Here is a 12,308-nt window from a genome sequence, read left to right as displayed (position 1 = left end):
TTGTTTTGTTTAAAATTCATTGTGGTAATGTCTATAACCAAAATTAGAAAAATGTTATCTCTGTCCAAATATATATGGACCTAACTGTATGTACAAGAATATAACTACTATAATACTGCCCCCTATGTACAAGAATTTAACTATCATAATACTGCCCCCTATGTACAAGAATATAACTACTATAATACTGCCCCCTATGTACAAGAATATAGCAACTATAATACTGCCACTATGTACAAGAATATAGCAACTATAATACTGCCCCCTATGTACAAGAATATAACTACAATAATACTGCCCCTATGTACAAGAATATAACTACAATAATACTGCCTCCTACGTACAAAAATATAACTACTATAATACTGCCTCTATCTACAAGAATACAACCACTATAATACTGCCCCCTATGTACAAGAATATAACAACTATAATATACAAGAACATAACTAATATACAGTGGGTACGGAAAGTATTCAGACCCCTTAACATTTTTCACACTTATATTTAAGTCACATGCTGTCCATTTCCTTGTGATCCTCCTTGAGATGGTTCTTCTCCTTCATTGGAGTTCAGCTGTGTTTAATTAAACAGATTTGGAAAGGCGCACACCTGTCTATATAAGACCTCACAGCTCACAGTGCATGTCAGACCAAATGAGAATCATGAGGCCAAAGGAACTGGCCAAGGAGCACAGAGACAGAATTGTGGCAAGGCACAAATGTGGCCATGGTTACAACAGAATTTCTGCAGTACTCAAGGTTCCTAAGAGCATGGTGGCCTCCATAATCCTTAAAGGGAAGGTGCCACCAATTTTTTTGTAGTTTTTTTTTTGTGAAATTAGGCTTAAATAGTAAATAAAATGTATTAATGCAATGTTTGCACTGTTTGCAAACATTTCTATATGAAAAATATTATATATTTTCTTACAAATATATATATTGACCACTAGGGGGAGCATTTTTCGTTTTAGACCTCAAGCAGCTATAGTAAGACTTACCAGCTTTACTCTTTGCTGGGAAATTGGGGCAGTAACTGCTGACATCACCATTTCCCTCCCCTTTTGGGTGGTCTAATATCCCTGGGGCAGAATGAAGAGCAGCATCACAGGGCAGAGCCATTTTGTGTGTGATTGCCCTGTGAGCTGCTATCACCATCAGTTACTGCATCAGAAACACAGCTACAGTGTTTACAAAAAAGCAGAACACAGTGGGCTCAGCAGCATGGTGGACTGGAGGAAAAGTGAAGACGTGGTGTTTATGTATGGAGCAGCATTATCTGAGCAGAGCTGTCTGTGACTCATCCCTCCGTAAGATAAGAAGGAGGAGATCCAGGTCTGCAGAGAATGGCCAGGCATTGTGGAGGGAGGGGAGAGATACATTGTATGGCAGAGAGAGAGGCAGGCTGTGAATGCAGCTTACCAGAGATCACAGGGTCTGTGTGTGAGGAGGCGGAGACAGAGCAGGAGAAGCACACAGGGCAGCATGTGAGAGCAGAGGATGTCTGCCCAGGACATGGAGCATGGAGATAAATCACCCGCACTCCCCATCCTCCGGTTCCAGTGAGTGCTTCTCTCTTGCGATAGAAAGTGGAGCTCGGCAGATAGCACAGGGCTATAATAAAATGGCGGCCAGTCACACTTACAGCAGTGAGTTTTGCAGCCCACACTGGCGTGCCCAGCTCACTGCTAAAGCAGCAACAATGTTAGAGATAGGGTCAGCGCCGGTCTATTATCTCCTATGTCCATGGGGTGCCGTAAAATGACACTGATAGTGTCATGAACTGCTGTAAAAACAAGATGTTAGCCCCCAGTGCCTTCTTTAAACTCATATTACACGTAATCTGTTTCACATGCAATTAAACCTTGGTTATAGCAGGATGTTATGCTACATTACAGTGATTTATTAATGATCTACAAACGCGGTACCTTCCCTTTAAATAGAAGAAGTTTGGGAGCACCAGAAGTCTTCCTAGACCTGGCTGTACAGCCAAACTGAGCAATCGTGGAAGAGGAGCCTTGGTGAGAGAGGTAAAGAAAAACCCCAAGATCACTGTGGCTGAGCTCTAGAGATGCAGTAGGGAGATGGGAGAAAGTTCCACAAAGTCAACTATCACTGCAGCCCTCCTCCAGTCGGGCCTTTATGGCAGAGTGGCCCAACGGAAGCCTCTCCTCAGTGCAAGACATATGAAAGCCTGCAAAGAGTTTGCTAAGGCTTGGTTCCCATTGCGTTAATGGGAACGCGCTAACGGACAGCGTTGCACGGCGAAATTAACGCCGTGCAACGCGTCCGTTAGCGTGCCCATTCACGGCAATGGGAACGCGCAGCACTAGCGCGTGCCATGTTTGGCACGCGCTAGCGATGCGCCGGTGTTTCCTGGCGCGCCGCGGACGCTGCTTGCAGCGTCCGAGGCGCGCCCGCGGTCCGTTCCCCGCTCTCGCAGATTGGGGATCTGCGAGAGCGGGGACGTTACCGCGACCCCGGGACGCGGCCACATTAAAAACATTGCGTTAGCGCAACCCTCTAGCGCTAGCGCTAAACGGGTTGCACTAACGCAATGTGACCCTAGCCTTCAAAAAAAAAAAAAAAACACATGAAGGACTCCCAGACTACGAGAAATAAGATTCTCTGGTCTGATGAGATGACGATAGACCTTTTTGGTGATAATTCTAAGCGGTATGTGTAGAGAAAACCAGGTACTGCTCATCACCTGCCCAATACAATCCCAACAGTGAAACATGGTGGTGGCAGTATCATGCTATGGGGGTGTTTTTCAGCTGCAGGGACAGGACGACTGGTTGTCATTGAAGGAAACATGAATTCGGCCAAGTACAGAGATATCCTGGATGAAAACCTCTTCCAGAGTGCTCTGGACCTCAGACGTGGCCAAAGGTTCACCTTCCAACAAGACAATGACCCTAAGCACACAGCTAAAATAACAAAGGAGTGGCTTCACAACAACTCTGTGACCATTCCTGACTGGCCCAGCCAGAGACCTGACCTAAACCCAATTGAGCATCTCTGGAGAGACCTGAAAATGGCTGTCCACCAACGTTCACCATCCAACCTGACGGAACTGGAGAGGATCTGCAAGGAAGAATGGCAGAGGATCCCCAAATCCAGGTGTGAAAAACTTGTTGCATCATTCCCAAGAAGACTCGTGGCTGTACAAGCTCAAAAGGTGCTTCTCCTCAATACTGAGCCAAGGGTCTGAATACTTCTCATCATGTGATATTTCAGTTTTTCTTTAATAAATTTGCAAAAATTACTACGTTTCTTTTTTTCAGTCAAGATGGGGTGCAGAGTGTACATTAATGAGAAAAAAAAATGAACTTTTTTGAATTTTCCAAATGGCTGCAATGAAACAAAGAGCCAAATTATCTGCTGCAGTCTGGCTTATAAGCTCCGCCTCATCAGTCTAATAACTAGAAGTGGGCGTGGCTTATCACAGATAAAAAAGTGCTAATATAAAATAACATGTAATAAAGAGCCTTATAGCTACCAGTGGTCCTGCAGAATGGTATGTGCAAAAACCTCAGAAGTGGGTTCGGGATGACGCCTCTGTCACCAATGAACAGAATAAATGAAATAGGATGTAAGATTACAATATTCATTGCAGGAAACAAAGATTCATTCCTCATCTCCAGAGGCGCAGACTGCAAGTCCATTTATTACCACCCCTGGCTATTATGTGCACAGGACGACATCACAATATCCAGCAACAATACACGATGGGGAAAGTAGTGGTGTATGGTTCTCCGAGAATGTATTGTACAGCATAGGATTAGATACACAGCTCAGCAGCCAGTATCACACAGGATGGGATTAGATACACGGCTCAGCAGACAGTATCACACAGGATGGGATTAGATACACAACTCAGCAGACAGTATCACACAGGATGGGATTAGATACACAACTCAGCAGACAGTATCACACAGGATGGGATTAGATACACGGCTCAGCAGCCAGTATCACACTGGATGGGATTAGATACATGGCTCAGCAGACAGTATCACACAGGATGGGATTAGATACACAACTCAGCAGACAGTATCACACAGGATGGGATTAGATACACAACTCAGCAGACAGTATCACACAGGATGGGATTAGATACACGGCTCAGCAGACAGTATCACACAGGATGGGATTAGATACACGGCTCAGCAGACAGTATCACACAGGATGGGATTAGATACACGGCTCAGCAGCCAGTATCACACAGGATGGGATTAGATACACGGCTCAGCAGACAGTATCACACAGGATGGGATTAGATACACAACTCAGCAGACAGTATCACACAGGATGGTATTAGATACACAACTCAGTAGACAGTATCACACAGGATGGGATTAGATACATGGCTCAGCAGACAGTATCACACAGGATGGGATTAGATACACGGCTCAGCAGACAGTATCACACAGGATGGGATTAGATACACGGCTCAGCAGCCAGTATCACACTGGATGGGATTAGATACACGGCTCAGCAGACAGTATCACACAGGATGGGATTAGATACACAACTCAGCAGACAGTATCACACAGGATGGGATTAGATACACAACTCAGCAGACAGTATCACACAGGATGGGATTAGATACATGGCTCAGCAGACAGTATCACACAGGATGGGATTAGATACACGGCTCAGCAGACAGTATCACACAGGATAGGATTAGATACACGGCTCAGCAGACAGTATCACACAGGATGGGATTAGATACACGGCTCAGCAGCCAGTATCACACAGGATGGGATTAGATACACAGCTCAGCAGACAGTATCACACAGGATGGGATTAGATACACGGCTCAGCAGACAGTATCAAAGGATGGGATTAGATACACGGCTCAGCAGACAGTATCACACAGGATAGGATTAGATACACGGCTCAGCAGACAGTATCACACAGGATGGGATTAGATACACAGCTCAGCAGACAGTATCACACAGGATAGGATTAGATACACGGCTCAGCAGACAGTATCACACAGGATGGGATTAGATACACAGCTCAGCAGACAGTATCAAAGGATGGGATTAGATACACGGCTCAGCAGACAGTATCACACAGGATGGGATTAGATACACGGCTCAGCAGACAGTATCACAGGATGGGATTAGATACATGGCTCAGCAGACAGTATCACACAGAAGGTTGCAAACTGATACTGTACAGAGATGATTCGCCACACAGCACAGAGTATTTCAGGGGATAAGTCTGAGGCAGTGACTTGTCCAATCACATAATGTTAGAAAGAACAGCGCCAGTGTCTTAATGTGAAAGTTGGGGCTAAAGACAACGGGGAGATAATAACGGCCGGCAAATTATTTTTTTTAGGATTTCCAGTTACAGTTGAAATCCACATATACAGTGGGGCAAAAAAGTATTTAGTCAGTCAGCAATAGTGCAAGTTCCACCACTTAAAAAGATGAGAGGCGTCTGTAATTTACATCATAGGTAGACCTCAACTATGGGAGACAAACTGAGAAAAAAAAATCCAGAAAATCACATTGTCTGTTTTTTAACATTTTATTTGCATATTATGGTGGAAAATAAGTATTTGGTCAGAAACAAAATTTCATCTCAATACTTTGTAATATATTCTTTGTTGGCAATGACAGAGGTCAAACGTTTTCTGTAAGTCTTCACAAGGTTGCCACACACTGTTGTTGGTATGTTGGCCCATTCCTCCATGCAGATCTCCTCTAGAGCAGTGATGTTTTTGGCTTTTCGCTTGGCAACACGGACTTTCAACTCCCTCCAAAGGTTTTCTATAGGGTTGAGATCTGGAGACTGGCTAGGCCACTCCAGGACCTTGAAATGCTTCTTACGAAGCCACTCCTTCGTTGCCCTGGCGGTGTGCTTTGGATCATTGTCATGTTGAAAGACCCAGCCACGTTTCATCTTCAATGCCCTTGCTGATGGAAGGAGGTTTGCACTCAAAATCTCACGATACATGGCCCCATTCATTCTTTCATGTACCCGGATCAGTCGTCCTGGCCCCTTTGCAGAGAAACAGACCCAAAGCATGATGTTTCCACCACCATGCTTTACAGTAGGCATGGTGTTTGATGGATGCAACTCAGTATTCTTTTTCCTCCAAACACGACAAGTTGTGTTTCTACCAAACAGTTCCAGTTTGGTTTCATCAGACCATAGGACATTCTCCCAAAACTCCTCTGGATCATCCAAATGCTCTCTAGCAAACTTCAGACGGGCCCGGACATGTACTGGCTTAAGCAGTGGGACACGTCTGGCACTGCAGGATCTGAGTCCATGGTGGCGTAGTGTGTTACTTATGGTAGGCCTTGTTACATTGGTCCCAGCTCTCTGCAGATCATTCACTAGGTCCCCCCGCGTGGTTCTGGGATTTTTGCTCACCGTTCTTGTGATCATTCTGACCCCACGGGGTGGGATTTTGCGTGGAGCCCCAGATCGAGGGAGATTATCAGTGGTCTTGTATGTCTTCCATTTTTTAATTATTGCTCCCACTGTTGATTTCTTCACTCCAAGCTGGTTGGCTATTGCAGATTCAGTCTTCCCAGCCTGGTGCAGGGCTACAATTTTGTTTCTGGTGTCCTTTGACAGCTCTTTGGTCTTCACCATAGTGGAGTTTGGAGTCAGACTGTTTGAGGGTGTGCACAGGTGTCTTTTTATACTGATAACAAGTTTAAACAGGTGCCATTACTACAGGTAATGAGTGGAGGATAGAGGAGACTCTTAAAGAAGAAGTTACAGGTCTGTGAGAGCCAGAAATCTTGATTGTTTGTTTCTGACCAAATACTTATTTTCCACCATAATATGCAAATAAAATGTTAAAAAAACAGACAATGTGATTTTCTGGATTTTTTTTTCTCAGTTTGTCTCCCATAGTTGAGGTCTACCTATGATGTAAATTACAGACGCCTCTCATCTTTTTAAGTGGTGGAACTTGCACTATTGCTGACTGACTAAATACTTTTTTGCCCCACTGTATGTTGCTGTCTAGACAGCCAGACAGTACTCACCCTCCCTGGGTCCAGTTATGTGCGCTATAAAGCATACAGGGAATACTGGGAGGGTGATTACTATCTGACTTTATAATTTTACATGACTGCAACAATTTTGGGTTCACTTTCTTCAAAGTGGAAAATCCTTTCAAAAGCCTTAAAGGGACACTGTCACCTGAATTTGGAGGGAACAATCTTCAGCCATGGAGGCGGGGTTTTTGGGTGTTTGATTCACCCTTTCCTTACCCGCTGGCTGCAATATTGGATTGAAGTTCATTCTCTGTCCTCCATAGTACACGCCTGCGCAAGGTAAGATTGCCTTGCGCAGGCATGTACTATGGAGGACATAGAATGAACTTCAATCCAATATTGCAGCCAGCATGCAGCCAGCGGGTAAGGCCGGCTTCACACTTGCGGACATAAGAGCGCAGAAACTACGTCCGTAAAACTCGCAAAAAATACGGCACAATTATTCTCTATGCCCCTGCTCCTATCTGCCGTATTTTACTGATCAGTATTATACGGCTTTCTACGGCCGTACAAAATCGCAGCATGCTGCGTTTGTCACCGTACTGCGCAAGAAATACGCCAATGAAAGTCTATGGAAGCGTGAAAAATACGGATTACACACGGATAAGCAGTGTGACTTGCGAGAAATACGCAGCGCTGTTAGAGAGAAAAGCCGGTAATTCAGTGCGGTGTACAGTAAAATCACACTGACAGCTTACAGTCCAATAGGTAGAATAAATGTGTACACATAGAATAGGTATATATATATATATATATATATGTCAGTGAGACACATATATGTATATATATTAATATTTATTCCAGCGCTACACAGCTTGAAAGCCGGTAATTCAATTACCGGCTTTTTCTTTCTCCTTCCTAAACCCAACATGATTTGAGACATGGTTTACATACAGTAAACCATGTCTTCTCTCCTTTTTTTTTGCAGATTCCACACTACTAATGTCAGTAGTGTGTATCTGCAAAATTTGGCCGTTCTAGCTCTTAAAATAAAGGGTTAAATGGCGGAAAAAATTGGCGTGGGCTCCCGCGCAATTTTCTCCGCCAGAGTAGTAAAGCCAGTGACTGAGGGCAGATATTAATAGCCTGGAGAGGGTCCACGGTTATTGGCCCCCCCCCTGGCTAAAAATATCTGCCCCCAGCCACCCCAGAAAAGGCACATCTGTAAGATGCGCCTATTCTGGCACTTGGCCACTCTCTTCCCATTCCCGTGTAGCGGTGGGATATGGGGTAATGAAGGGTTAATGCCACCTTGCTATTGTAAGGTGACATTAAGCCTAATTAATAATGGAGAGGCGTCAATTATGACACCTATCCATTATTAATCCAATTGTAGTAAAGGGTTAAATAAAACACAAACACATTATTTAAAATTATTTTAATGAAATAAAAACAATGGTTGTTGGAGTATTTTATTCTACGCCCAATCCAGTCACTGAAGACCCTCGTTCTGTAAGTAAAAAAACATAATAAACCAACAATATACTTACCCTCCGCAGATCTGTAACGTCCAACGATGTAAATCCTTGTGAAGGGGTTAAAACATTTTGCAGCAAGGAGTTCCGCTAATGCAGGCTGCTCCTTGCTGCAAAACCCCGGGGAATGAGGCTAAATATAGATCATTGATCTATATTTAACTTCATTTGCGGTGAGGCGCCCTCTGCTGGATGTTCATAGATCGTGGGAACAAAATAAAAATAAAAAGATCTAATGTTAAAAATAATAAAACAAATAAAAAATCGTTATATGCCCACCGTCCATCGGTGAAGAACCTAGAATATAAGACATAATTTCAGTTGTTTCACACTTTTTTGTATATAATTATGTATATAATTCAACATGTGTTAATTCATAGTTTTGATGCCTTCAGTGTGAATGTACAATTTTTATAGTCATGAAAATACAGAAAAATCTTTAAATGAGAAGGTGTGTCCAAACTTTTGGTCTGTACTGTATATATAGATAGATAGATAGATAGATAGATAGATAGATAGATAGATAGAAAAAAGCCAACCAGCACTCCCAATGTGAACACATGCAAGCTGCAAGCTATATCATATAGATATAAAAGAACACAGCAGCACATGTACATGAATCTAGGCCATGTGAAAACACAGACAAATGTTCGATATGAATCATATTTCTCAAAAATATTTTTTCATAAAAAAAATTTCAAAATTTTTTTTCCATAAAACTTACAGTTATAGATAAAATGAAGATTCTTAACGCATAAATTGGCCAATTCATGTGTGCCCATCAACCACGGCAAGGTGATCTCCCTCTGATGGGTCCTACACTACTGTACATGCCACTCTTGGGCTGCCAGCCTACAACTTTGGACAAACATGTCACTCTGGGCTAAACCTACAATTTGTGGGCAGGTAGAGTTGATTACCACCACCTGCAAGGTCAATGGGAGGAGTGCAAGATCAGCCTGGATGCAGCCACATCCATACACCAAACAGAGAAAAAAAAGCCAACCAGCACTCCCAATGTGAACACATGCAAGCTGCAAGCTGTATCATATAGATATAAAAGAACACAGCAGCACATGTACATGAATCTAGGCCATGTGAAAACACAGACAAATGTTCGATATGAATCATATTTCTCAAAAATATTTTTTCATAAACATTTTCTCAAAAAAAATTTTTTCCATAAAACTTACAGTTATAGATAAAATACAGATTCTTAGCGCATATATTGGCCAATTCATGTGTGCCCATCAACCACGGCAAGGTGATCTCCCTCTGATGGGTCCTACTCTACTGTACATGCCACTCTTGGGCCACTAGCCTACAACTTTGGACAAACATGTCACTCTGGGCTAAACCTACAATTTATGGGCAGGTTGAGTTGATTACCACCACCTGCAAGAGTGGCATGTAGAGTAGGACCCATCAGAGGGAGATCACCTTGCCGTGGTTGATGGGCACACATGAATTGGCCAATTTATGCGCTGAGAATCTTCATTTTATCTATAACTAAGTTTTCTGAAAAAAAAAATTTGAAATTTTTTTATGAAAAAATATTTTTGAGAAATATGATTCATATCGAACATTTGTCTGTGTTTTCACATGGCCTAGATTCATGTACATGTGCTGCTGTGTTCTTTTATATCTCTATCTCTCTCTCTCTATATATATATATACATACGCACACGCACACTGTTCTGCCCATCTTAATGTGCAAAGAGTTAATTATCATGTTATTCAAGTTGTGGCCACTGGAGGTCATCAGTTGCCTACTTTTCATGTTGTTTACCAACCTTTCCCTCCTAAGAGCAATGTCTTATGGGTTAGTTCCGCCCACATTCTTCTTGTGAAGACAAGCTTCAGTAGCCATTTTTCCGGAGATCTGCAGAGAGGCACACGTGCTCCTGTCTCGCCTACTTTCTTATCCCTGTCCTAACGGATCTCGGTACGTTTATAAAGGTTTAATGCATCTTATGTTTGTGTTAGTATTTAAGCCTTATGCAGCTCCTATAGTCAGATATAGTTAGGCAGATGTGCTTTGCAGCTTGCAGTTAGGTTCAGGTGTACTCTGCATGTAGATAGATGCATTCTTGTATAGAATAGGGCAGTGCTGTTAGAATTACTGTGTAATGCACTCTGTATAATTCTTGCTGTAATGTCCCAGTTATTTATGTGATTGCACCCTGTATGTGCATATACTGAAATGCTGTTATTCTTTACAGTTTTTCACCAGTCATCCACTATGATCAGTCATCCACTATGATCAGTCATCCACTATGATTATTCACTGAACATCCACTTTGTACATCAACATCATTCACTATTCGATCATCTACTATGAATACTGTCCACCATTGTTGTTCAACGTTATAGTTTTGGTTATCATCACCCTAATAAATAAGACTTAAGCATCAACACAGTCTGTTTACTGGGATGTGGATGAAGGTTTAGCCGTATGTTGGAATCCACACAGCATCCTACGTGGAGGAAGACAGAACAGTGAAAAACGAGACCGCCAGTCGCAGGCGGTGATTGTAAAGTAAGAACAGATTAGCTGCCTTCAGCGAAACTGATAGCCGGTCGCAGGCTGTAGTTGTTCAGACTGTACGGAACCGCTAACACCCACACTGCTCCGCATTCGGGTATCACAGCAGCCGCCATACAGCCGCGGGACTATACTGCAGCCCGCCAAGAGAAGCTACATCATTCCCGCCACGCGGAAGCTCACCGCACCTAGACTCAGTTTCCCGCCAAAACACTCAGCAGTACGCAGCTAAGCGCACAATGTCTCGAAACAGCACATCCTCACTCAAGACGAGGTCACGAGCAAGCTCTAACAGGTCATCATTAGCAGAGCTGGCCGCTGTCGCTCGTGCTGAAGCTGAAGCAGCCAAAGCGAGGTCCTCCTTTGCCGAGAAAGAAATGCATCTAAAGCTGAGACAAGCAGAGCATGAAGCAGAAAATGCACGTTTGCAGGCTGAAACCGCACGTTTGCGGGCAGAGCAAGAAGCAGAAGGTGCGCGCCTGCAAGTGTCTCTAGAAAGACTTATGGTAGACAAAGAGGCAGCAGCTGCAATAGCTAAGGCAGAGTACTTGGAAGCCATGAGGGATCCTGACTATGAGGGACGCAGCAACGTTCTTGGAACAGATCTAGAGCAGCAAGATCCAGCTCAGCGCGTCGCAGAGTACGTTCATCGACACTCCAGCATGGACAACACCCTAGACAGACTACAACAATCAGCCTACGCCGATTATCATCGATCTAACCCCGAACTTCGCTACTACAAACAAGAAGACGTCCAACACAGAGGAGTCGGCCACAGCTATCGTTCGACTGAGAAGAAGGTACAGCTCCCACCTCACCTTAAAGAGACATCTTCTTCACCAGAAAGGTACTATGCAGACTGTCCGAAGCCAAGAGCGTCTCACAGGTATGGTGATGCACCACACACTAGACATGGCTATAACATACCGGCTCGTACCAACACTGATCAAGCCACTATAGACTTGGCAAAGTTCTTTGCCCGCCGAGAACTGGTAACAAAAGGACTTGTAAAGTTCACTGACAAAGCCGAAAACTACAGGTCATCGCGAGCTTCGTTCCAGAACGCCATTCAGGGACTGGACCTTTCTAGTAGTGAGGAGTTAGATCTCCTGGTAAAGTGGCTTGGAACTGAATCGGTCGAGCATGCTAAAAGACTAAGAGACATTAACATAGAATACCCACACATAGGTTTACGTAAAGTGTGGGAAAGACTTGATGAATGCTATGGGTCTGTAGAAGTAATAGAGAATGCTTT

This window comes from Ranitomeya imitator, chromosome 2, assembly GCF_032444005.1.
Source record: "Ranitomeya imitator isolate aRanImi1 chromosome 2, aRanImi1.pri, whole genome shotgun sequence".
NCBI lineage: Eukaryota > Metazoa > Chordata > Amphibia > Anura > Dendrobatidae > Ranitomeya > Ranitomeya imitator.
Note: the sequence above shows the minus strand (reverse complement) of the source record.